Here is a 25,206-nt window from a genome sequence, read left to right as displayed (position 1 = left end):
CGTTCACATCCATTTAGGAGTGCAATCTGTATTAGAAGCCCAGTACTTCTTATTCCGAGCAGCCATATTGATCCATCCAACTGTCCTCCCTGTGTGTGTTTTCGTCTGGTGCCAGGTTAGATATCTGTTCCTGGTGCCTGCTGATGTCCATGTGCTGCTGCCTGATCACAGTTCACAGGCTAATTTTGTCCTATCTGGTTATTTCACTTTGTAAAAGGCTGGTTCACAATGAAAAACTCTTTCCCACTCACCCTTTTGTGGTTTCTAGCAATGCAGTTCTGGTTTAGGAGCTTTGCTTTTATGTAGCAAGGTTTTAAGATATGTATCCACCTCTGAATTGGCTACTGTTGCTCTAATAAAATAGAGGTGAAAGCAATTTAGTCTGTAGCACTCAAAGCTTTGAAAAATGATATCTGACAGACTGAACACCAGTGTGTTTTTCCAGACACAATGTCCCCAGTTACTCAGATATCAATGTATCACTCAACTACTTTTTTTTTTTAAACTAAAGAAATAGTCCCTGCAACTTGTGTGGATTAACCAATAACGTTCCGTTATTCTATCATAGGAATGTTCATACATTATTTTGGGAGAGTATGACATTTTTGAAGCGGTTCACAAAGAGAAACCAGACACAAATTAGAAGAGTGCACTCAGCAGAGTGTAGAGCTCCACCAGTCAACCCTAAAAGAATATTTGGATCTAATCCCTTCGTTGTGCAACATTTAACACTCTGGACCAAAGTTTAATGTTTTGAGAAATTGCTTACATTTGGTCCAGTTAGTTTTGGTTTCACATTACAGTCATCCAAGCGTACTAAAGAATTTTACATGTCATACCTACTTCCTGTCAACATCACCTATGTGGACTGCATCTCCCTATATTTGACATTGATTGGTTTGTAGATGGGCGTGCGGCTGACATCAGTTTGTTTACAATTTGGCAGGTCGCCTGAAATCAGTGGCTGTTTATGGAGAGAGATGAATGAACACATTCACGTTGTTGTCATCATAATAGTACTAATTTATTATGGCACTACTACTAGATGTATCAAAGTAAAACATTTTTATGAATATTTTATTGTTGTTGTTGTTCAGTTGATTCTTCATAAACTCGCTGCGGCTCATTTTATTTTGGCGCGGTGATCTTCCCTCAGATGATATCCTGTCGCTATTTCCTGTAATTGGTTCTAAAGTCCAAACCATCCGAAAAAAAAAATTTCACACAAACCAAACCATGGTTCAGTTTGATCTGAACTGAAAAGGACTGAATGAAGTGTGGATGTAATGGATGTAATGTAATTGTAACTGTAATGGATAACAATCATATTTATTTTGTAATTTAATTACAATAACTTCCCACACTGCTAGTAAACCTTGGCTCAGCAGTCACTGATGACTTTCGTCGGGTCAGCAGTCAATATAGGTGATACATGCATCTTATATAGTTTTTTAAAAGGTTTTCAGAAACTACGAATCACCACAACCACAAGTCTCAGGTTTACACCCGAGAGAGAGCAAACAGTGCTATTCCTTTTTAAATTAGTTGAATCAATTGTGTTAGTAGTGTAAATATTGCATTTTACTTACCTGCTGCTCTTCACCCCCACAAAGCTCAGCACCGAAACCAACCTGTTACCTGCAGTTATCTCCACGTCAAATACCAGCCTGCTTAGATGCTTCAGTGTAATTCACAGCCTGTAATTTGTCACTCATATTATTGGAGTATTGAAGGATCTGTCACTTGACACAGGACCTGTGCCTCTGGAACTCTTTGACATGTTTCCTCAGTGATTCCTTCCAATGATGTGCCTATCTTAGGGCTTTCAGAAGCTTAACTTTTTGACGCCAAAGTCACTGACAGTGTTATTATCAGTTTCAATACTACCAAATTTGTCCCAAACAGTCAACTTGGCGTGCAAAAATGTATGTCATTAATATGGTACTATTTTTTGCCTTTATGTCATCCATTTTGATGTACATTCTAGCAAGCAGAGAGATCACTGTCAGATTGTGATGTTCTATCATTTGGTCAGATGTGAATTTAGGGGTCGGAGGCTTTTGCAATAAAAAAAACAAAAAAACAAAACAAAACTGATGACTGATTGGGCTTGATATTATGATTTAGATGTTAAAATCATTTTGACTTCAGAAAATGTTTGGTCTCACCCACCATTCATCCACATTTAGTTCATTGTTACCCGTTCCCATACCCCTGATAAATGTCTCATGACACCAGCTTTATGCTGGTTACCTGCAGGTACCCAACCTAGTGCAGGACTCAAATGTCAGCGATAATGTTTGAGCAACCACCACTTTGTTGACAGTTCTGCTCATTTCTCCAAGTGGGAGATTTTGTTGTGGTCAGAAATTCCTGACATTTATAACTAAAATTACAACCAGGAGGCAGATGTGAATGTTTTGTCCATCCACCTGCTCATAAGTATGGTCTTTACAATAACTGCAAATGTCAAGCTATCTAATGATAACGGTATGAAAATATCTGACCTCAGAGAATCTCAGGCGATTCAAAGTGCCATAATTCTATAAAAACTCTACCATGTATGACCACAGTGGCTGCTCTTCGGCCAGCATTGCATAGGCTTCCTTCAAACGCATTATTTTATGTCAGAGTCTATGTATTAAGAGCTCTTTTCCTGAAAAGTGTCTGATTTATACCTCTTCACCTCCAATTCTCTGGGCATCTTAAACAAGAATAAACAAGCAAACAAACAAAGAACACTGTTAATGACATAGCACCTTTTCACAGTCCACATGATGAACTGTTGGCTCCCTTGGCACTTTGCAAGCACAACATTTGTCCCATTATAATGGCAGGCACTCTCTTTCTCCAATCGTGCTCTGCTAGTGGGCAGCACTTGGAAATGTGTGGAATGAACAGCCTGCAACAATATCAAGTGTTAGCAGTCAACTCAACAGAAAGCTAATGAACCATAGCAAACAGCTTGTGGGGTGTAGCAAGAGAGAGCAGTTGCATCAAAAGCCCCTCATCGGTGACTTGAGCACGCTTAAGTGAATAAACTATATCCTAAGGCTGGTGGAAAACAGACATAATCCATTGACATGTATACAAGTCAAAGTGAGAGAAACAGCAGACAGTGCTGCTTTAAAGAATAGACGTCACACATGATCCACTCCAATGACTGTGGAAATGAATCGACTTCTATATTGCAACTTGCTAGAGAAGTGGTGTGTTAGAGTTGTTTATTGTACAGCCCTGAGAGAAAGAATCGTATGTCTTTATTATTTATCACAAGTAATACAACTTAAAATGATGTTAGAACACAGTGTTAGACAGACCCAACCACTTCAGTCGAGGTCGGGGTAATACTGCTTCTTTCACAAGTATACATTTTTCTCCAGGTCAAGAGATGAACCTAGGACTCCTCGCACACTGCCTATTGTTTTCAGTGTCGTACTACAGCCTGTTTGCGGTGATGGCTTCTGCATGAAATGCTTTCATGGAGGAAAAATGAATTCACTTCATTCACAGGAGCTCCGCAGCTTTCATTCTGCTTTGCTTGTGTTGTAAACAAATCCCATGGAAAGACCAAAAACCAACAATAAAAGTATGGAAATAACAATTAGTAACCATAAAGCCAGTGGCAATATCTGTTTTGATACCTAATCTCAGGGTATGCGCTGATATCCAGTACCAGTACATGGAAATCACTGAGATCATTTTTTAAATGTAAAATCATGGCAGTGATACAATTTAGATTTTAGATTAATTTGTTTTTGTTATAAAAATCATTTTTAAAATGTCCAATATTGTCCAAATAGGCAAGGTTGCTGAGCTATTGTCCATGCAGAATGCTCATTATGCTAATTAATCATACTGCTCAAAATGTGCAAGTTAGTATCTGGGAGTTCCATATTGTGGTGGAGCCATACTTTACATTTCTGACAGAAAAATTTTGGGTACTCAGCATCACAGAGCTGCTTTACTTGTTGTCCTCCGTGTGTGTATAAGATAGTAGTTTCATGATGCCTCTGCAACTCCTCATTTAACAATTTTATATGTACCTTGAACTTTTGTTTTCCTACTTTATATCAAGCTTTGTTAACCATGTGTTAAAATCTAACAATTAATTCACACGATGTTTCAAGCTGAGCCCCCAAAAAATACTTTCAATTAAAAAAAAGAAAATACTTTTTTTTTTCTGAAGCACGTAATGAGTAAGAGAAAGAACAAATAAACAGAGCAGAACAGAAAATGTTCAAGTATTTCATATTGACTGTTCAACTGGAGTTGATAAGAAATCCCAGATACGGCATCACCACTCATCCTAGCCTCCAATTTTTCCCAGTGACCACTCATGGTATTGCAGGAAAAAAAATTCTGTGCCCCAAAAAGTATTTTTCCCATAACTCACCATGACAAAGAGACGCCTGTAAAACTGTTGAAAGGACACCTTGATTATTTTGTAAAACTTTTCTAGAGCCAAGAAAAGCTATTTACTGATCTGTGACATCATCACAAAGTAAAGTCTGTCGGCTGAGTGGGAACTTGTGGATGTGTCCGGCAGGAGAAACACTGCTGCATGTATTCAGTGGGTCACAAACTGCGGAAGTAAACTCCGAAGCTAGAAAACTTTTTTAGCATATGTGCCAAGTGGGCAGTTCTTCTTATTTATTTATTAAATTTTTGAACGTGGATGGAACACTTTGAGACAGAGTGAACACTGAAGTTAAAACTAATCTTAATCTCTGATTAAGGTCAGTAAAAGGGATTTAAAGAGAATATATTTTGTTTGTTTTTATAAGGCATGTGTATATATGATTATGAATGAGTGGAGATATATATATATATATATATATATATATATTCATTTAGAGCTGCTGAGTTTGTAGTTATAGGCCATAGAGATGTCTGCCCTCTCTCCAATATAATGGAACTACTTGTAAATACTTGTGTTGCTCAAAGCACCAAAATATATATATATATGAAAAACAAGACAAGATAATCCACAGTTTCATGTAGGGAATACTTTCTTTCCAGGAGAAAAACAAGAAATTCAAGTAGATTCTAAAGTAATTACGGTAGCTTCTACTGCAACTCATACCAAAACTCTCCTGATGGATAAAAAAATCTACAGGCCAGGGGGAAAATATCTATTTTTGATTTTTTGTTTTTTTTTTAAGATTTGTTTATTTCATTTTTTCTTTCTCTCTGATAAGTTGATGAGTTTTTTTTGTTTTAGTTTTTTTTATTTGTTATTCTATTTTTGTATGTGTATGTACCCCTTTGACCCTGTGTAATTAAGAAATAAGAAATACATTAATCAACCGTCTTTGTGACCAGTATCCCATGTTTAATACATCCATGGTGCATCCCTAAAGCATATCAATTTGCCACTCTGTTAATTTATTTTGATGAAACTGATGCTGAAACATAATCACCTAAACCCCAAATGCTTATAAATCCACTGGTGAAAATAGTCCACAGAAGATGCACAGTTTACCTGTATACTGCCTGTTTGAGTATTGTTTCCTTAAAAATGACAATGCCCTGCTGATTTTCAAAAATGGCATAGCTCTTTTTTTTAAATATGAAACAATATTTGTGACCCATGTTTGAAGATTTACATCCTCAGTAGGATGAAATGGGCTTTCACAAAGTACTTCAGACAGGCAAACACACTGTTGACATTTGTTTTTTGTCTCATTTTTGTTTTTATTTTTTTGTTTTTTTGTTTGGATTGGTTGACAGTAAGAAAAACATGAAATAACTGCAGACTTAGAAGTTCGAGGAATTTCAGGAGAACAAAGAAACATGCTGCAACACAGGACAAACACAGAGGTTCCTCTGAATTTATTTCCTTCACCACTGTAGTATTCAGACAGTGGTATTAATTAGAATTCATGTCCTATGACTCCTCGCTCTGAAAAGTATCCTCCTCCCCAAGTCATCTTCCCCAGCGTTGTGATCCTCAGCTCGTCCTCCTCGCCGCAAATCTTGCCCCTGTTTCCCATGCAGGTGTTGGGCTCGCCATGTGAATGGCAGCATGAATGCTAATAGGCCGTTGTAATAAGGTCTTTGAAGTATGCAATACACTGTTGCAGAATCATAATGTGAAAATCCCTCTTTGAATCGGGAGACTCGGCCCTGCTTGACACCAGGGGCCTTCTCTCCCTCCCTCTCCTTTCTCATTGCTGCGTCTGCTCTTCCCCCCTCGCTGCACCCCGACCCTCCCTCCTCCCCCATCTTCCCTCCATCTTTTAATAATCACTTCTGGCAGGAAGACTCGCCTTGCTCTGATAGGTCTTAGATGACAAGCAGGGTTTCCAAATACCAACATGTGGGCTGTAGCGATCCGTGGGAAAAAAGTGAGGGAGTGGACCCAACAGGGAGGGGGCTGGATTATCGGTTTAGGGGAGAAATAGTGGGGGTTTAGCAGAAGGTAGGATGGGGCGTGGTTGGGCGGAGGGGGGCAGCTAAGGTGCATTACACCGGTAATGTTCCAGTTGAGGATGCAGACATTATACTGTAAGTAGACTTTTTTTCTTCACCACTTTGATCATTTTTATCCAGAACCTTTTCATCAGTTCAGTTTGGGACACCTACCTTTGGGGAGACCTAGGACTGTTGTAACACTGGGTTGGTTGTAACACCGTCAGTTTGACTAATTAGAAAAATGCTGCGGGGATGTCATCAATATGGCACACTCAGGAGAACTGGCATGTCTGTGAGCAACATTGTGGATTTTATGACCCAAAAAAATGATTTTCCAATAAGAAAGTAAAAATTACATAACCTAAACTAACAGTTTCTCTAGTCTCCTGAGATGCAAGCTTTTGTTTTGCATCCATTTTTATTTTTTTCTAGCTATTTGGGATTAGTAGAACCACATAAGTCTTTTGGGGGAAAAAAAAAACATCCTCATATAGAGGAGTTAATTTTACTGTATAACACAGTAAGATCACCAAAGTATAAACCTTTTTTTTCACATTTTATTTCTGCACAAATAAAATTGCAAGCAATGCTACATAACTAAAAGCCTTGTGATCTTTTGTCAATTTTGTAACTTCCTTGCTCGGTACTCCAAATTATTATTGCTGCATTCAGCAATCTTTCTGCTCTTGACAGAGATGTCCTAAAAATGTATCACATAAAAAATTAAATCAATGTTGACTAATTTGTATCACATGCAAAACCTATTTATACCTTTGCAGACTTTTGGTTACCTCCCAAATCTTTGTTTCCTTAGTATTTACATGTTCACTTTGCATACACAAATAACATTATAAAGTCCCAGTGTCCTCAAATGAAGACTTCCTAATTAGCAGCCTCCCAGCTTGTTACTGTTGGTTAAATTTGTCAAATATTTGTGGCACATCGTATAACTGACAAAGTTTCAACCATAACATTTGGTTTTGTACCTGTTCCACTTCATCTCCATCTTGACTGTAGACTCTTTTCACAGACATCGAGGCCATCTTGTTTTTACACTGGTAAGTGTATTGTGCTTTAGCTCTCTACAGTTGGTGCAGCTGAGTGTCCACTAATGAGGTCAACAGGTCTAAGTTAAGCAGAATGAAGTATAAGGTGCATCAAGCCCAAAATGGACTGTCCTCATATGTGGACGCGGGGTCTCAGGAGGTTGCTACCTTCAAGCCAACATGCCAAAACAGATAGCTATGTAATGGCTGTTCAAGGTGGAGATATTTGTAAAACTTCATTAAAATGATGAGAATTTCTGCTTTGTGTGAATGGAAAACTTTGCAAAACTCAAGGCAGAGAGAAGTGTAGGTCAGCTATCTGCACCGCAGGGGTAGCATCTACATTTACCACGACTGTGATAGTGACTGAACCCTTATGTGACACATTCAGGAATACAATCCACTCACAGTCCACTTTCTGTGTGTGAGTGGACTGTATTCCCGAATTTCTGTCACTTTAAAGGAGAAATCTGTGATATATTTACTGTCATAAATGACCACAGTGTGTGATCAAAGATGAACCGAATCACCCTCCTGCACCCTGAATGTCTCTGTCATGTCTGAGAAAGAGGGGAAAACAGTTTGATTGTATATTAAACAGGATTTCAACCTAGTTGTCAGTTTAACATCTATGGCTCCAACTCACTATTTGGACTGCTTCACAAATTTTTAGACACACAGTGGTTACATATTGCTCCTTTAAAATTTGCACTTTATTCAGTTTATTTTCTATTTTTCACCATTTCTTTCATACATTGAATAGTGTGGCTCTTAAGTCAGCAAATTACTTCTCATTGTTTCATATATCCCAAGAAAGTGTTACAACTCACCCCAGTAGTGGGGTAGGTTGTTTACACTTTAACATTAACTCACATGATCTGTGATTGTGTAGCTCCCTCCCAGACTGGCCTCTCAGGGGTGGTGTGGATGACCAATGGAGAAATATAGAGGGAAAAAAAAGTCACATGAATATGATTTATGTAGGGAAAAACACAAATAAGACTTTGGTGATGGTGTCATGTTTAACTTTATGTAAAAATTCAACTTGAATCCTTGTCCATTCATCAATCATTGTTAATGATTGATTTAAAAAGGTTAGGGAACCGCTGGTGTAGCAGATCTCCAATTAAGTTTCACTGCAGTAGGCAAATATGGGCAATAAAGTTTGAGAGCTCTAGCACAAAAAACCACTGAGCTCCTGATGTTCAAACAAAGAGTGTTACTACCATCTCCAGTCTCCCCTAGTAAAAGTCTAATCTTTAAAAAATCAAAGCAGACAGCAGAGAACTAACAACATCAACAGACACTGAAAAAATGTTTACTGGAACCATTAGAGGTATCTACTAGCATGGGTTGCATTCATTGGCTTGCTTTTCATGTATGACCTCGAACTGTTTCGAGAGCTTCACTACAAGTGTCTGATATTGAATGACCTCCAAAGTTTGGACTTCCATTGATATAAAAGGAGTCTGAAACAATTTCATTTGAATCAACACAAGCCTACAGGAGGAACTCAGCCAGCCACTTGAAGTCCACTTCAGATTTCAAAAGGCATCTGTACCAGTGTCAAACATAATTATTGTGGCCCTGAACAGTGTGTGTATATATATATATATATATATATACATATATATATATATATATATATATATATATATATATATATATATATAAATCAAAAAATATACACACACATATATGTATATATAAACGTATATATGCCTCCTTATCATAATCTAGATGTCTATGATCTAATCAATCAATTAAAATGTAAAATTTATCAAAAACCCAATCTGAACACCTGTTTATTATGTTGATTTGAAACACACAGATGGAAGGCTGATGCACAGGCCTTTTTCCCTTTGATTTCCACACATACTCTATATTTAAAGCAACATTATGTAACTATTCTGCTTCAAAATAACAGCTCCAAAATCTTTTTGATAGCACACTGACTTGTAGTAGGGTGAATGGTGCCTCTGTCATTCCCACTCTGTATTCTGTATGCCTGTTCTCCAACTAACTTTGGTCACGACAAGTGTGTGATGCTTTCAACAAGTATGTCACCGATTTTGATGAAAGTGGATCATATTTTATGGAGGGAAGGTTTTCTGGTTTTTACTCAAATGTCCTTTAACGGACAGTAAACTGCTGCTAAATGTGGCTGCTGTTAGCTAGTCAGCTCAATTAGCTGTACTGCCGTGACTTACAGCTCAGACCACTGGGGGAGTGTTGGTGTTCGTGGGGAGGTTTTCAGTGTTGTGTTGTGACAGAACCGCAGCCGCGTGAGCAGGCGACATAACCAGGCATTATGGCAGAGATGAAGAGAGCAAAGGGTATCGAGGGAAGAATCTAAGAAGAAACATGAGAGAGTGAGCAAGCACGAGGCCGCCAGATAAGCGTCAAAGTCAAACTTTTTTTTTAGCTATTGGCGAGACTTTTGTGAAGTAAAAAGCTGCAAGACAGGCAGCAGGTCGCCCTTCTTGCTCTCGGACTAGCCAGTAAAATAAGCTGGCTTGCTATGTCTTGTGTTGTTGCATTTGCTTGATGTTCAGCTGTGCTAGTAATGCTAGTAGTGCTAGTAGATGACTCACTAGTTTTCAATCATAAGCAATGTAAGAATAGCAAATTCACACGTAAAGCTGTCTATAATTACAACATCAGAGTATGAGTGAATTGCACTCTGAAAATGAGGGCATCAAATAAAGAAGAAAATTGTAAATTCTATGCTAACAAAGTAATTGTGGTTTTCAGATTTGTTCTTGTGGATATCCGAACTATATGCAAAAAAAAAATCCAAAACAAAAATACTTGTATGCACAGTGCAGAATATTTTATCAGCAACATTTCACCGACATTGAAAATGTCATCACACTTGTAGCAGTAGAAAACTAACAATTTGATTTCATTTATTTATTGTTCTTGAACCTGCAGTGACTGATGTTGGCCACTAGGGGACAGTTATGCAGTTGCTTATCCACACACCTAGAAGACACAGAGCAACATTAGTATTCATTTGGAGCTGTATCCACTTAAGTTTAATAACCACTCTCCTTTAAGATCTGATTTGATCTCCAACTCCTCAAAAATATCCAACACGTTCTCATCCCAGCTCATCGACTGCTGACGCTGCTTTAACATGCTCCTCAGCATCACATACTTAATGTTTTAGCGGCTATATGACACCCATCCAGAAAGCCTACTTAAAACATGATCGGTGTGGAGAAACGGTCACAGTTGGGTTACGTTTAGGCATGAAAACTACTGTGTAGGTGTGTGTACGTAAGTGAGTGTGCATATGTGATTAACAGATCTGCATCTTGTCAGGGGCTAATCCCACGTACTCCTGGATTGAACAACACATTCATGACTGCATGCTGAAAGGCCTCTAAGATTCGGAATCAGTCCTCTGTACTTCTGTGTAAAAATATTCTCTAAGAGAAGACAGCATGTTTCTCACTGGAATCAGACATGCATAGTGAGATCTTCCATTTTGCCCCCCAAAAATACACTTACTTCCTCTTATGAAATTCCGTCACGGTTACAGGTCAATATAGCGGTAAATTTCATATTAAATGCAAACTCTTCACTACACACATTATATGAGTCTGGACAGACATGAATGTAAACTGCAAACTGACTTGTTGGCGGAGGCACACAACTGCAAGGCAGTAATTCTGTTTTTCGTCTGCTCTGTATACGACTATTGATGGCTGACTTCTCACTCTTCTTAATTTCAACAACTGCTTCAGTCTGAAACCTATTTTCAGTTCCAAGGATAACATATGTGTCGGTCATGCTAATGTTGGCAAAACTTTGCAAATCTCTGCTGGTTGCATCTGGCAGTTGTTGTGGTATTGCAGTAGGTGCTTCACCATCTGTTGCCTGGCAGGTATCTGAACTCTACTAATCTTCTATCTCTCTCTGGGTTACAGAAACTCCTTTATATGGAGTCATGTGATTCATCATTGATACACAAAAATATTGATTACAGCCACTTTAAATAAAAGTCAGTATCGTACTTCATGCTAAGAAACTACTCTGCAAAACATATAGCCTACTTTAAAACATTTCTTTAAACTTTTTCTAACTTCAACTTTGTGCTGCAAAATGTTCTTTCCTTCTCCACATGGAGGAATCTCAGGTGCACCAACAATAAGGTGTGCCTGAAAAAAGAGTGAAACATGCGTAGAGTCTGGCAGAGACTGATGTCAGATTCAATGAAACTCATAGATTTTGGGGTGATCTTTGAATAACACTGAATTTGCTGTACTTCCTGCACACTAAACACATTTTCTCATATATCTTTAAAGTGCGGCATATTTCATTCAAACATCAATGTAAGCAATATAGATCTTCTGATTGGATCTTTCTGGATATTTCTGAAATTTGCTTTCATTGTATTTCATAACTTTTTAATTTTATTCTTCCACTGTTTAGTGCAACTTAAAAATAAGTAGCTAGTTTTGTAGTGTAAGAAAATGTGCAATAACTTAATAGGGATGAAAACAGTTCACACATCCTCTCTACCCTGGAAATAATTATTCTAGACAATGATTATTGATAGAAAAAGTTGCAAGTGATTCATTTGTTGTGCTTGCTCTCATCCTCCATTGTCTACATCTACTTCAGTAAGTGAAATTGTACTTTCCCCAGAAATGTGTTTTTGACAAGCTCTCAGTAAAGAGCTCCCTGTGCTGTCTACATGTAGGTGGAGAGAGCGATAACAGCAGCGCAGAAGGGTTTCTGCAGTCGAGAAAAAAAAGTGAGAGTAGACAGAAAAGCACTGCAGTAATGTGTCATGTCCAATTGTTGTAATTACAAAAAAATATATGTATTTTCAGGCTGGATTTTTTGCTTCAAATTTCTGCTTTGGTCTATCTGCCTATTTGCCTTCCTTTCCCACTCATCTCTAACTCATCTCCCCATCCATCTCTGCTGTCGCTTCATCACTTATGCCACTGTCAATCACCCAGTCATGCTTATAAAGCGGCTGAGTTATGAAGTGCCTTTATTTGCCAGGAGTGCCATTGAACTTGACCCGTGATAAAGCCTTGACAGAGAACGTGTTAATGATGAAGCCGTGCTGACTGATGTGCAGCCGTGCAGGAGTCAGGAGGGGAAGTTATGAGAGGTTGACCTTTGTCAGCTGAATGCATTGTGGGGCCTCACTCGTTGGCCGACAGAATATCAACCTCATCGACGCAGTCACCAAAATAATTACAGTCATCATCACTTGCATCATATGTCATCTTGTTGGTAGCATTAGTCTCCATTTCTTCGGTCCTCTCTGCTCCTTTTGCTTCCTTCTGTGTGATTAAAAGACCTGCATCTTGTCCAGAGCTGATCTCACACAATACTGGACCAAGCAGCCTAAGTTTCCTTTTTTTTCTTTTTTTTTTCATTCCTGACAATTTATGAAAAAAAACTTTTTATGGCTCCATGCTAGCAACAGCCGTGGCCAGATGCGTTATGTTTTCAGGTGATCCCATTCTCCATATTTCAAGAACACCTTGAGAGAATTTACTTTACTTTACTTGGTACAAATATCGATTTTAACTCAAGGATGAATTGATTTAATTTTGGTGGTCAAAGGTCAAAAGTCGAGGTCACTGCAACCTCATCTCGTTCTCATGAAGGCGATATCATGGGAAGACTTGGAGGAAATTTCATCAAACTCAGTACAAGGGTCCACTTGGACTCAAGGATGAAATGATTGGATTCCGGTGGTCAAAGGTCAAGGTCACGGTGACCTCACTAAATAGATTTTTGGCCATAACTCAAGAATTCAGATGATTATTGATATGCAGCCGCAAGGTCGGGAGGGTCGGGAGGGGAAGTTATGAGAGGCTGACCAATTGTTAACCCCATCGACTTCGCCACCAAAATAATTATAGCTATCATGACCTCAATCACACGTCATCCTGTCCGTAGCAGTAGTCCCCATTTCTTCACTCCTCTCTGCTCCTTTTCTTCCTCACTGATTTCCCTTCCTGCATGCTTTTGTGATCAGATGAGTCATTCTCCTCCCTACATCTCTCATTCAGTGTCTTTTAAAGCTTGTCTATTTCTTCTTTTATCTTTCCGAACAGGTGATTCACCCTGTCTCTGTGTCTCAGCTCTGCTCTCCTTGCTATCTCTCAGTCATTCTCATTACAAAAGGTGATCACCCATTGAGCTCATCAACCCGGAGTGAACTCCCTTCACCCGCTGACTGATGAGTCTGAGAAGGGGGCTGTCGCTGCGCTGACAGCTTCTTCTGAGCAGAAACATATTAATGGCTCCGCTTCCGACTAAAATGCTACGCGAGGACCGAGCCGTCCCACCCACCCTGCCGATACCACAGCGCTTTTCGCTGGTATTTCTTAAATGCCAGCGTCAGTCATGAATAGGTCAGGACAACAAGCACTTAAATAAGGCTTTGTCACTGATTAATGAGAGGTGGAGAGGACTGGAAAGGCCTCTGACTGCCTCGCACAGATAAAACAATGAATGTTTTGTAAATAGCCACGGGTGCTTCTCTCCGTCTCTGTCTCACCCCCCCCACCCCCCCCGTTCTTCCCTTCCACCGGTGGAGAGAAACATCACTGACAGCCGCTCTGGGGATCGCAGAAACACATGTTCCCAGCCGCAGGACTGGGGGAAATCCAATCAGATCCCAGCGAGCCTACAGTGGCTCAATTTGCAAAGCCAACAGGCCTTTTACCAGTATTGTTGTAATGGTATTAACAGGTTGGATCCCAGCCAAGGAGCACTATGGCAGTAACATGCTGATGTTATTGACTACTTATCCATAAAAATGCATCCCTTCGCACTGCATTATACTCACGCGTGGTACAAATCGACTAATCTGAGCAGATTAAAGTCACTTAGAGGAGATTGGAGTTCACCCATGGTTTTATTAAAATGCACAAATCTAATCAGAGACAATGTGTAAATTGGCTGGCTAAAAGGCAGAGATGTTACATGGTGTAAAATGTGGTGAAAAAAAGGGTTGCTTATTTTGTTCAGTGTTGGCTATCAATCAGAAGCAGTGCATTCATAAAAATCAATCAGCTGTGGTGAAATTAGGAATTTCCCTTACTAAGATTTTTTTTTTTTTTCAGTTGAATCAGATTTTGTTGTCCAGTATGAATATTTGATGTTTTTGTCCTTTTTTCTCAACAGTGCATTGCGCCACACTAAATTCCTGTACAAGCCAGTAAGCTTTCGTCAACTGTGATGTGAAAGTGCAAGTGTGCCTCCTCCTATCATCAAGTTATTACACCTCAGGCTTGAATTAATGATTTACTTTTACCAAACCAGAGTATGTGATGGCAACAAAACTTGTCTTACTGTTTAAAAGAAGGTCTCTCACAGTAGAAATCCTTTCCATAATGTTTTTAGACATGTCAGTGGCAAAAACAGACAAACAACAAGCAAGCCTCACCTGCCCTATACGCTCTGTGGTGCGCTCTGGTGAAGTGGCTGCTGCAGCCTGTCACCTGCGCTCCATTTCTATCACTGTTCTCTGCTTCATCAGTTAGTTCTGTGATTTATGGTGATTTAGAGCCGTCCACGTTGTTGCACTGCTCTGCATACAATGATGCAGCTAAAAAACAAGAGCTGAAACTTGTTTACAGAGCCCTCGTTTCACCTTCTCTCATCAGTTCACCACCAGCGCAAATATGATTCCCTTTAGTTACTCATTGAAATGTTCTCCTATTGCATTTTCATAAGCTTCTATCTGTTTTATCCTGCAACTGCAATGCACACTGACTGACAAAGGAAAAAAAAAAACATATTCTCAACTGAAAGAATCTCAGTCAAAAGAGTCAAACCGTCAACAATCAGGGTGCAGCCCTGAGGTGAAATCAAATACCACAGACAGATCTGAGGTTTAGGAATGCATTGTAAGAATATAACATTTCTTTGGATGCAGTGTCTAGAATAATCCATAAACAGCAGCCAACGCAGAGCAGTTTGTGTGATCCATCAGTCGGTAAGTAGTGGTGTTCCCTCGGTACGGACCTGGCTCCCACACTCTGCACAGATGCCTCAGAGTTTCAGCCGTGTTAATTTTTTTTTCTTCCAAAGTAATTAACTTGTGGAAATGATTTACCCTTGAATGGTTGTCAGATCAATTTCTCATTGGAGGTCTTTGTAAACCTGCTGTGGCACCCGTAGCCTGTCAGATCCCAGCCACTGGGCACATCAGGTCCCACATGAGTGGTTTTAGAGTGCAACACAGTACAGTGAGCCTTTAAACAAAGCCTGGACTCCTGTAGGTTCAGAGTTAAAACTGAGAAATGATTTGAAGTATTATCAGGGAAAGCCTGTTCATTAAACCTATGCTGTTACGACAGATATACTTTTAAAATACAGAATGCAAACAAGCTTAGTTGTTCAGGTCTAAGTTTCTGTAGACATTTAATCAATATTATGTCAGTTACCTTAAAACTATTGCTAGTGGAATTTTTTTTCCAACACTAACTCCGACGGTCTCCCCCGTGCGGACAGAACAGTATACCGAGGATGTGATGATGTGTGAATAACATTCAGTTTGGAATAATTTTGTCCTGAAATCCAAGAAAGACTGACTTCTATCATGCACACAATTTATTGGTAATAATCATGATTGTCCCGATTATACCTGGACTACAGAAAGAGCCCAGTATCCATAAGAATTACATCTGTAATGGAAATTCTGCAATGCATAATGTAACAGTTCCATGGTTCTCCAAAGATGTTGGCATTGAAAGTTTAAAGCATCCATTATCACTCATACATGCTAATTCTTTGCAGGGTCGCAGGGACTGGGGCTGATCCCAACTGACTGGCGAGAGGCGGGGTTGCCAGTTCATCACAGGGATGACACAGAGACAGACAACCGTTCACGCTCACATTCACACCTTCAGGCAATCAGCCCAGCCTGCATGTCTTTGGATTGTGGGAGGAAACCCACGCAGACAGCAGTAGAACATGCAAACACATAGAGAGGCTGCGGACAGCCGCAGAGCCTTCTTGCTATGCGCTGCGCCAACATGCCACCCAAGTTAAAAAGCATCATGATGGAATGTGATCCAGGAAGTGCAAAATTATCAATCAAATCAACTAATGCAACACCTAGTGTTGTCTGGCAGTGGTTCAGACAGTGATCAGAAAAACTTGATTGAATCTGCATATCATTTTATGAGATTTCTGTTGCCACCATACCCTAGTATATTATGCAGTGAATTGAATTAGTTAATTTTGTTAATCATACAGCTGCCAGTAATACTGTCAATTCTGCAGAACCTCAGATTAGCTTCACTGATGTTTTTTTAACACATAAAAACAACATTATTTGTGGTTATTTTCCATTTATTTATGTGTATTACTATGGCTCTCTACAATCAGCATGTGTAAACTGCAGTATGAGGTCAGGCAAGGGACAATATTTCCATTTGGAGAGCGAAGGAAGTGGAACACATAGGCTGAAATGTCATGTGGATCTAAAACATCTGCAAAAAACAGCATTTTTTGTGTATTGTGTAGATAAATGTCTGCATCGTATAATAAAAGGTCAATTTCTTTCAGTTTGCTTGCACTATGCTTTAGCAAGTTGCTAATCAGACTGTAAACAATGCCGAGAGCATGGAAGAGGAAGTCTTGGCTTGAAAAGAGCCTCAAAAACATTTGCTGAGGCAAGAGGCTAAGTAGTTGCCAGATGATAGCTGATGAGTTTCGAGACTGGGCAACCACAACTATGATAAAGTAAAAAATTACACCATCAATAACAACATTTTATAATGTTCCAAATCAATACTTTTTTGTTAAATTATTTCTTTCTACATTATCTGCATATAGTGATTAAACTCAACTCCGGGTAAAGTACTCAAATTCAACTCCATACCCTTAAATACCACTTCACTGCATTATTATAATTCCATAGTATGTCCTGCATTGGAGCTCAATGTCAGCCTTATACATAAAATATGCAGTGAAGGTTTGTCCAGTATGAGTGTAATTCCCATTGGGCTACATACAACCCAGCAGCAGCTGTTTCTGTGATTGCTCACTTGCTGGTTTATCCAAACCTCTGGATCTAGCTGGACTGCTGACACACTTCAGACATACACATCGTGCTTAGTTTACTTCATATTCAATGTCTGATCATTTGCATTCAGATTACTCTGAAACCAACAAAGACCTTCCACTTATGAGAGTTAACTCTTGTTCGGCTGTATAGTTTAGACACAATCGTTGCAAAAAGTGACACATGCTGTAACAGTCTGTGATTTTGATTGAGACTGACATGATGCCACAAATCCTCCAAGTCCTCCAAATTAAACACCAGAAAAGTAGTTTTTCCATGTCCATCAGAATGACACATGCAGTAAATTTTAAATTTGCCAACCTGATGTAACAATGTTAGGGTTTGGTCAGGATTGGATATAATGAGACCGCTGTCACATACTATCATTGTTTCAGTTAAAATGACTACTTAGTTAAGGTCAGGGGACTTCACTGTCATGGTTACAATAATCAACAGGTTATTAAAATGATCGTGCTTTAACAAAACCATTGTTGATACTGGACATCAATCATCAGTCAACAAACTGTGCACAAGAAAGATGGGAATGGCTGGACAAACTAATAAACCTAACAATGAACATCAAACACTGCAACAATTAATATTTTATTTTCATCTATTAAATTAATCTCAATCTATTTTGATAGTTGATTAATCATTTTCACTCATTTTTGAATAGAAAATAGTCAAACTTCTCTTAATTCATCTTACAAATGTGAGTATATTCTGGTTTATTTACTCCTCTCTGGCAGTAAAACTGAATATTTTTGAGATGTGGACATAAGACATTCAAGAACATCATTTCATCAACATTTGTCACTATTTTCTTTATGGATCAAACAACTAATTGATTATTGAGAAAATAATCGACCAAGTAATCGATGATGAAATGTATATGTAATGTGTATGTAATGTGTTAGTTTAGAGAGTAATCAAGTTACATTACTTTAATATTGTGATGCTTTGATTACATTGCTGACTATTTTTTATAATGGGTAATCAGTAACTGTATTGTATGTACATTTTTAAAGTGACCATCCCAACCCCATTTGTGAGAAAGAAACTGCAGAAATTCAAGCCTTCCACAACTGTCTGGTTTATAATGACAACATAATTACAGAGTATTATGACATTTTAAATCCCTAACTCTGCTTGACAATGTGTTATGTATGTGTCAATACTTGGTGATGGACACAAAATTAAGACAAACCAGGTTGCACATTCCCTTGTTATGATTAAGCTCGCCAAGCTTCCACGGAGCCAAGGAGTCTATTTCCAGACATGTGAACGTTTCAGCTGCTTCATTTGACAATTCCATGCCCATGGTGTGAAAAGTAATTGGTCATATCGGGCGGAAGTGTCTCTGCAAGCAGAGAGCTGCTTTGAGTCTACGCGGATTTAAGGTCTTCCTCTTGTTCACTTCGTCTCTGTGTCTGACTCTTGACTGAAGGATACATGTTTAAACCTCTTCAGTTTTAAATGAAACATGCTGCTACAGATAATTGCAGGACTGTCTGTGCATGTGTGCTTGTGCCCGTGTGGACTTTGCATGTGCTTTTATTATGAACAGAATGATTTAGTGCGTCATGGTGTTGAGACATTAGGATGATACTTCTTGCCCTTTCGCCGTCTTCCTGGCAGCTTCCCAAGGACGGGCAGCAGAAAGCAATTGCTATTAGTGCACATATATAGTCCGAGCAGATAAATATAGGCTGCTTTTAGCAGATGAGCCACAGCGCCATCAATTAAGATTAGGGCAAGTGCTATCACAGTCTCATAAAGAACAACAAGGCGGCATTCCCTCAATGTCAAAGGTAAGATGAACATGTACAAGCCGTTGGGAAAAATCAAAGAGAAGCCGATAGCTCATATACATAATGCTCACATTGACAAATAGCTATTGATGTTTCTTCATCAATGAGAGTGACACGGCTCAAACAGCTTGGAGGGGATCCCGATCACAGCAGTGAAATGAAATTATGCCGGAATTTGGCGAGGATGAGTCTAATTAATTTATTTCAGGCGTCAGTGTTGTTTTCTTTCGATATGATGGGGTGGAAGGCAGAAATTTTGGACTTTTACATGCAGCTAGGGAGCGTTTTCTCGCCCAAGTTGAAGTCTGCCTCCATCGGGCTGTTCGAGAAGAAAACTCAGACGGGGAGAACACAAACAGAGCAGCTTGGTCGTGTGTGAAAATGAGAAACGGCAGGGATGGAAGTCATCTTTTGCTCCAATCGCAGCCCGGATGCTGCGACCCTGTTGTCGCTGGTTGTTCTCGTCTTCATTCTCCGAGTAGCGTCCTCTTTTTCTCTGCCCTGGTTGTAGCAAAGAGTATGGCAGTAATCTCCATGCCAGGCCAGAGGGACGTGGACAATGTGTGTGCCCTGCGACTCTCCAGTGGTTTCCAAGTAAAGGCCATCACTCTCCCTAATTAGCTGGTCTCTTTTGGGCTGTGACTAAAATCACCTCTGTGGCTCCTTCCTCCATCGGATCACACCTAATTTTAATTAGACCCCTCGGAATATTAGCCGGGGTCTTTGTTCCGCTTCCTCTCATTAAGGAGCCAGACAAATGAGTCTTTAAAATCCTTTATACATTTCCTCTACATTTCTCTCCCCCCCCCCCCCCCCTTCTCTTTCACTATTGTCCTCATCATTTTTGTCTGCATGCTCTTTTACTGTGATATACTGTATATAATCAGTCCCCGGCCTGGCTAAGACCATGTGAGGAGTGATTGCGCAGTCTGTCCAAATATCCCAGCAAAGTCACAGCCTGCCAGGGCTGCAGATACAGTTTGACACGGACCAAACAAACCTGTAGATTACAGAAAAGTGCAAACTTGCTGAGCAGACAGAAGATAGATAAGCCACTGATAGATTCAAAATTAATTTTGAAGGGATTCCATGGGCTGTCAGAAAAAGATTACGACAAGACAAATCACTTACATTTGACACGGATATTTGGCATGTATTATGTTGTCATTTTGTTTGTTTGCAGATAAAAAATTGTATCACAGGTAGTTCCAACCAAGCAATCTGATCGAGACATTGAATGTGAGAATGTGTCAAGCAGCAAATCACAAACCACAATGGCCAGATAATGGACTATGACCTCCTGTTTGGATAGTTCTTGCAGCTGTTTCAGAAACATTTACTGATTAATTAAATAAATGTCAGAACAGGGAGTCATTTTGACTGTTTTCAAATTTTTTATGTGCAATAAATTTAATTCTGCTGGTACTTGATTTTCCTATAGTGTCTATTTTCACTTAAAATGTGTTTTTAATGTATATACATATATAAATTGCACAAAAGGAAAAGAAAATGTGATCATTTCTACCTATTTGTGCCATAGATGGTCATAGATGGTCATAGTGAACACAGAAATTGCCAAAATTATGACATTAATATTTAAGACCTAATATGTAACAGTGGAATTTTTCAAACTACCAAGGTCGGATTTTAAAGTTGAGATGTTCCAGTTCCTGCAGGATTTCACAGTCTTTCTTTTTTTTTTTTTTTTTTTTGGGGGGGGGGGGGGGGGGGGGTGTTGCAGCCTAAAATGTCTGATTTCATGGCAGCTTTTCCAAAAGATTGTGATGCATGTTGATGATGTTTTTAGGCATTTTTTGCAATGAAATTGTGGAGGCAAGTCAAAATTGCAAAAATAAGTTATTACTTCTTTTTCTTTTTTATGTAAAATTCATTAACAATCAAAGGCAACCTGTTCTGGGTTGAATTAAACTCCACTCTGTTCTGAGTGTTCCAAGTAACCTTACCAAAAAGGCTCAGGATTACAAAAGTTCTAACAAAATATGCTTGATTCATAAATGAAGAAGTGCACCTGGGGGGGTATTCCACAAAGAAACAAAATCCTTTTGGAGCTCAGACTCAGTCAAAACAAAATTATAAAACATAAAACCGTACAGGACTTTTTTACATTTTAATAACAATGACAAACTTTGTATTCTCTTCCGATGCTGCAACAAAATTAAAAACACAAACTAAACACATGCATATATGGTGTTTACATGGGGGACTGATGTGGTTTATGAAACTTGCAGAAAAGTTGTGGTGACTGGACAAAATTGCAAGGTGGTGCAGAATTTACAGGGATTTGTTGAATTAGCAAATTTGGTTAAATCGCGACTAAATGGAGGGAGTGATTTTCACCCGAGCTCTGTTTTGGATTGTTAATTCAACAACTGAGATTCCTTAAACTTGAGAAGAAATGGCAGTCTTCATTTATAAAGCTCAACTGTTGAAGCTTTCAGATAACTTCGCATCTCATCTCATTTAAAACTAGTAACAATACACAATCCAGTAACAACTTAACCCCAGACATCTCTCATGTACACACTAATGCTTGAAGAGTTTTTAAAGCTTTATTATCTGATGCTTTTTTGTGATTCTCGCAACTGTTTTTAGTAATCCCTTGCTCATCGTTCAGTTGTGTTGTTTTATTTGTTGATTGTGTTTGTGAATGGTTCTTTTTCTCAGATCTCGCTGGGAAAAGACATCTTAATCTTAATGATACTATCTGATTAAATAAAGATTACATTACAGTTTTTCTTAATCGTTTTGGCTCATTTTTCAATAGTCTTAAGTGCAACTGTCACAACAGTTTCATGGGGCATCACAGCTCTACTGCACGTGTGCAAAAGGTAGTAAGTCGACCAAAACATTTCATTCATGCTTCAAAAGCTAGTTATCATGTCAGTACATTGGCCAGTGGCACCAAATTGAAAAGTTGTTTTGTCATCGTGTGAGCCGTACTGCTCAAAATATTTATAGATGTTTTTTTTTTTCATCATGATGGTACTCAACCCAGGAAATGTTTCTTATATATAAACTCTGTATCTGTAGTTTGTACTGATTATTTGTTGAAACTGACTTCTGTTCAAGAATATCATTTTTGTGTCACTTCAGATTTCAACAGTTGGTAAAGGTTCATTGGGAAAAGTCAATACTGTGCAAAACTGTAGTACACAGAAAGAAGATCTGCACTTTTTTTAGTTTTGGCCACTATAGCGCTGTGGAGCAATGTTTTAAAGAGTGCACAAGTCCCTGTTTTGTTTGGAGTTTACTTCAGGCAACTTTGAGGGCAGCAACATGCAAGTAACATACTCATGCATCAACATTATTGGAGTTATTGCTGAAAGCCTCAAACATTTACAGCCTCGCAGTTCAACCTGCACCACCTACTAGACAAGAAAGTGACAGCACCTACAGGCTTGAACAAAGATGTAGCTGCTGCTTGTGTTTTATGTGTTACATCACAAACCTTCAAATGTCAGTTTTAACTTGAGCCAATTTTCTAAAGAGTACAGAGTTCTGAGCACCACCAAGTGTGTTCTGTCCTCTAGGATGGTCCTTGTGTTTATTTTCTCCCCCCAAAAATGTCATTCAGACTCTTTGGCAGAGGGCAAAAGGACCAAAACAATAAAAGAAAATTCTGATATTCTGTTCTTTCTGAAGTTAGTGCTTTGAATCATATGATAAATAATCAAATTTCAGTAACCAGTGAAAGTAAGGTCATTTTTCCACCGGGCTGTAGTGCTTTTTATCAGGTTAGATTGTTTTGGTGTGATTTGCAGAGTTTTGGGGATAATGGCCATAGAGTTGTCTGGCTTCTCTCCAATATAATGAAACTAGATGACACTCGGCCTGTGGTGCACAAAACACACACACAAAAAAAAAAAAAATAGAAAAAACATTTGAAAAACTCAACAGACCCTGTTGCTCAAGCTAATCCACAGATCCTGTTGTGAGCAGTTTCATGTAGGAAATACTTTCTTCCTAGAAAGGATCTGGTAGATTCTATTCCAAAAAGAAATAAGTTCCTACATGAAACTGCTCACAACAACTCACACAAAAACTATCTAGATGGATAAATAGCAATAACAAGCACATATTACTGAAGCTATACAGTAGCTTAGTGGACGAAGTTGTTGAGTTGGGGGATTTCTAGGGCTGCTTATTGATATGATAATTGAATAACCAGATTTTTGTTTCTGTTAATATGTATAACCACAGCCAAGTTCATCTGATAACTTGAAAGCTCTCAAACTGTCGGGGTTCACAACAATTTTAGAACTGTAAAGGTCATGGACAGTCATGGGGCCAGTTAACTTCAAAAAAGCCAATATCTAGTTTCCATCAGAAGATCTGCACCTTTAAAACTTAATTGTTTGTCTCTTTAAGGTCTTGTTACTAACTGCTGTTGTAGTCTATCTAGAGCTAAAAGGAGCAATAATTGTAGCTCATTAAGAAAATATGAGCATGGAGAGAAAACATGGCCGTGGCGCTGCGCCCAGTTCAAATTACAGAAATGCAATCTTGTCTTTTATAGCTGCTGGAGAAATGTGTGTCTCTTGTGCCTTCCCTTGTATGACTGTTGAACAGTGATGAATAGTGTAACACTCCCTGGCTAATGTGTTCTTGACACTGAAGCTGGCCTTTACGTTGATAATGTAAAGCAGTGCTTCCCAACCTTTTAGCCTTGTGACCTTCTAAAATGATGCAATGTCTACTTGTGGTCCCTCTTTACAGGTTATAGCCTCAGTGTTGGCATGATTGGTGAGCAGGTCAACATTTTTCCAACTTGGATTATTTCATCCGAAGAATAATTAAGGCCCAGTAGTGGTCGAAGTGACCAGCATTTTCAAAAAGGTGACCAATATTTCAATATTTAAATCTGCACTCTAATATTTCATATTAGGGTGCAGATTTAAATGTAATGTCATCACAACTGCAGACATAACAAACTGAAATTTGCAAAAGTGCATAGAGTAGTGTAATGGCATTGTACCCAAGCACCCTGAGTTTGTCTAAACTCAATAAGGAAACAATAAAAGGGTCCAAACTCCTCAATTTAAACATCTTTATTTATTTACACAATTTACACTAATTTCTTGCCTATTCATAGGTCAGAGCCTGCATGACCCAGTGGAAGTTCTTCACATATATTATTACAATTTTCCATGTATTGCAATCACTGTATTTTTGTGATACTGTCCTCAGAATCTGAAGTATGATTGTTTTTTTGTCCAGTGAGAGACAGGATCTTAGTTTTACCAAGTGATGAATATTTTTAAATGTGCATCATTTTCTTTTGTATATAGCCTACTTTTTTTGCAAGGTTAATTTACTTAAATAATTAATCAGAAAACTAAAATGTTAGGTACAATTTCTTTTAGAGGACTAAAAGATTAAAGTGTGGAAGCTTCATATTATATTTGTATGGCAACACTGTTGTGTTGTGATTAATCTTTATCTTTTAGATAAAAAAAAATACACAGTTATGTACAACAGACTAGAATGTGTAACAGACTAGGTAAGTCTAGTTTTTAGCCAAGTCATTGTTAATAATTTAAGGCCCCAAGCAGCCAATTAAGTAAAGTTAAGAATCAGCAGTCAGTGTAAAACAGAGCAGTAATTTTTTTAAAGGTTCTTCACAAATTGTGAATTGCCACAACCACAAGAGGTCCTTGAGTAAACAGTTATAAACGTGCACAAAAAATAATCTCACATATTGGTTCAGCAATATGTGAGATTAGCTGCAGACGAGCTCCTCTCACAGACAACCCATTGCATGATCCCCTCCAGATGATAAAAATCCTTCCATCTCATGCCGTGTCCCCTCAGCTTTTTACACCACATTGGGATCCACTGTTCTAGATTTTAGCTA

Source organism: Lutjanus erythropterus, chromosome 1 (genome assembly GCF_056507025.1).
Source record: "Lutjanus erythropterus isolate fLutEry1 chromosome 1, fLutEry1.hap2, whole genome shotgun sequence".
NCBI classification, from domain to species: domain Eukaryota; kingdom Metazoa; phylum Chordata; class Actinopteri; order Lutjaniformes; family Lutjanidae; genus Lutjanus; species Lutjanus erythropterus.
Note: the sequence above shows the minus strand (reverse complement) of the source record.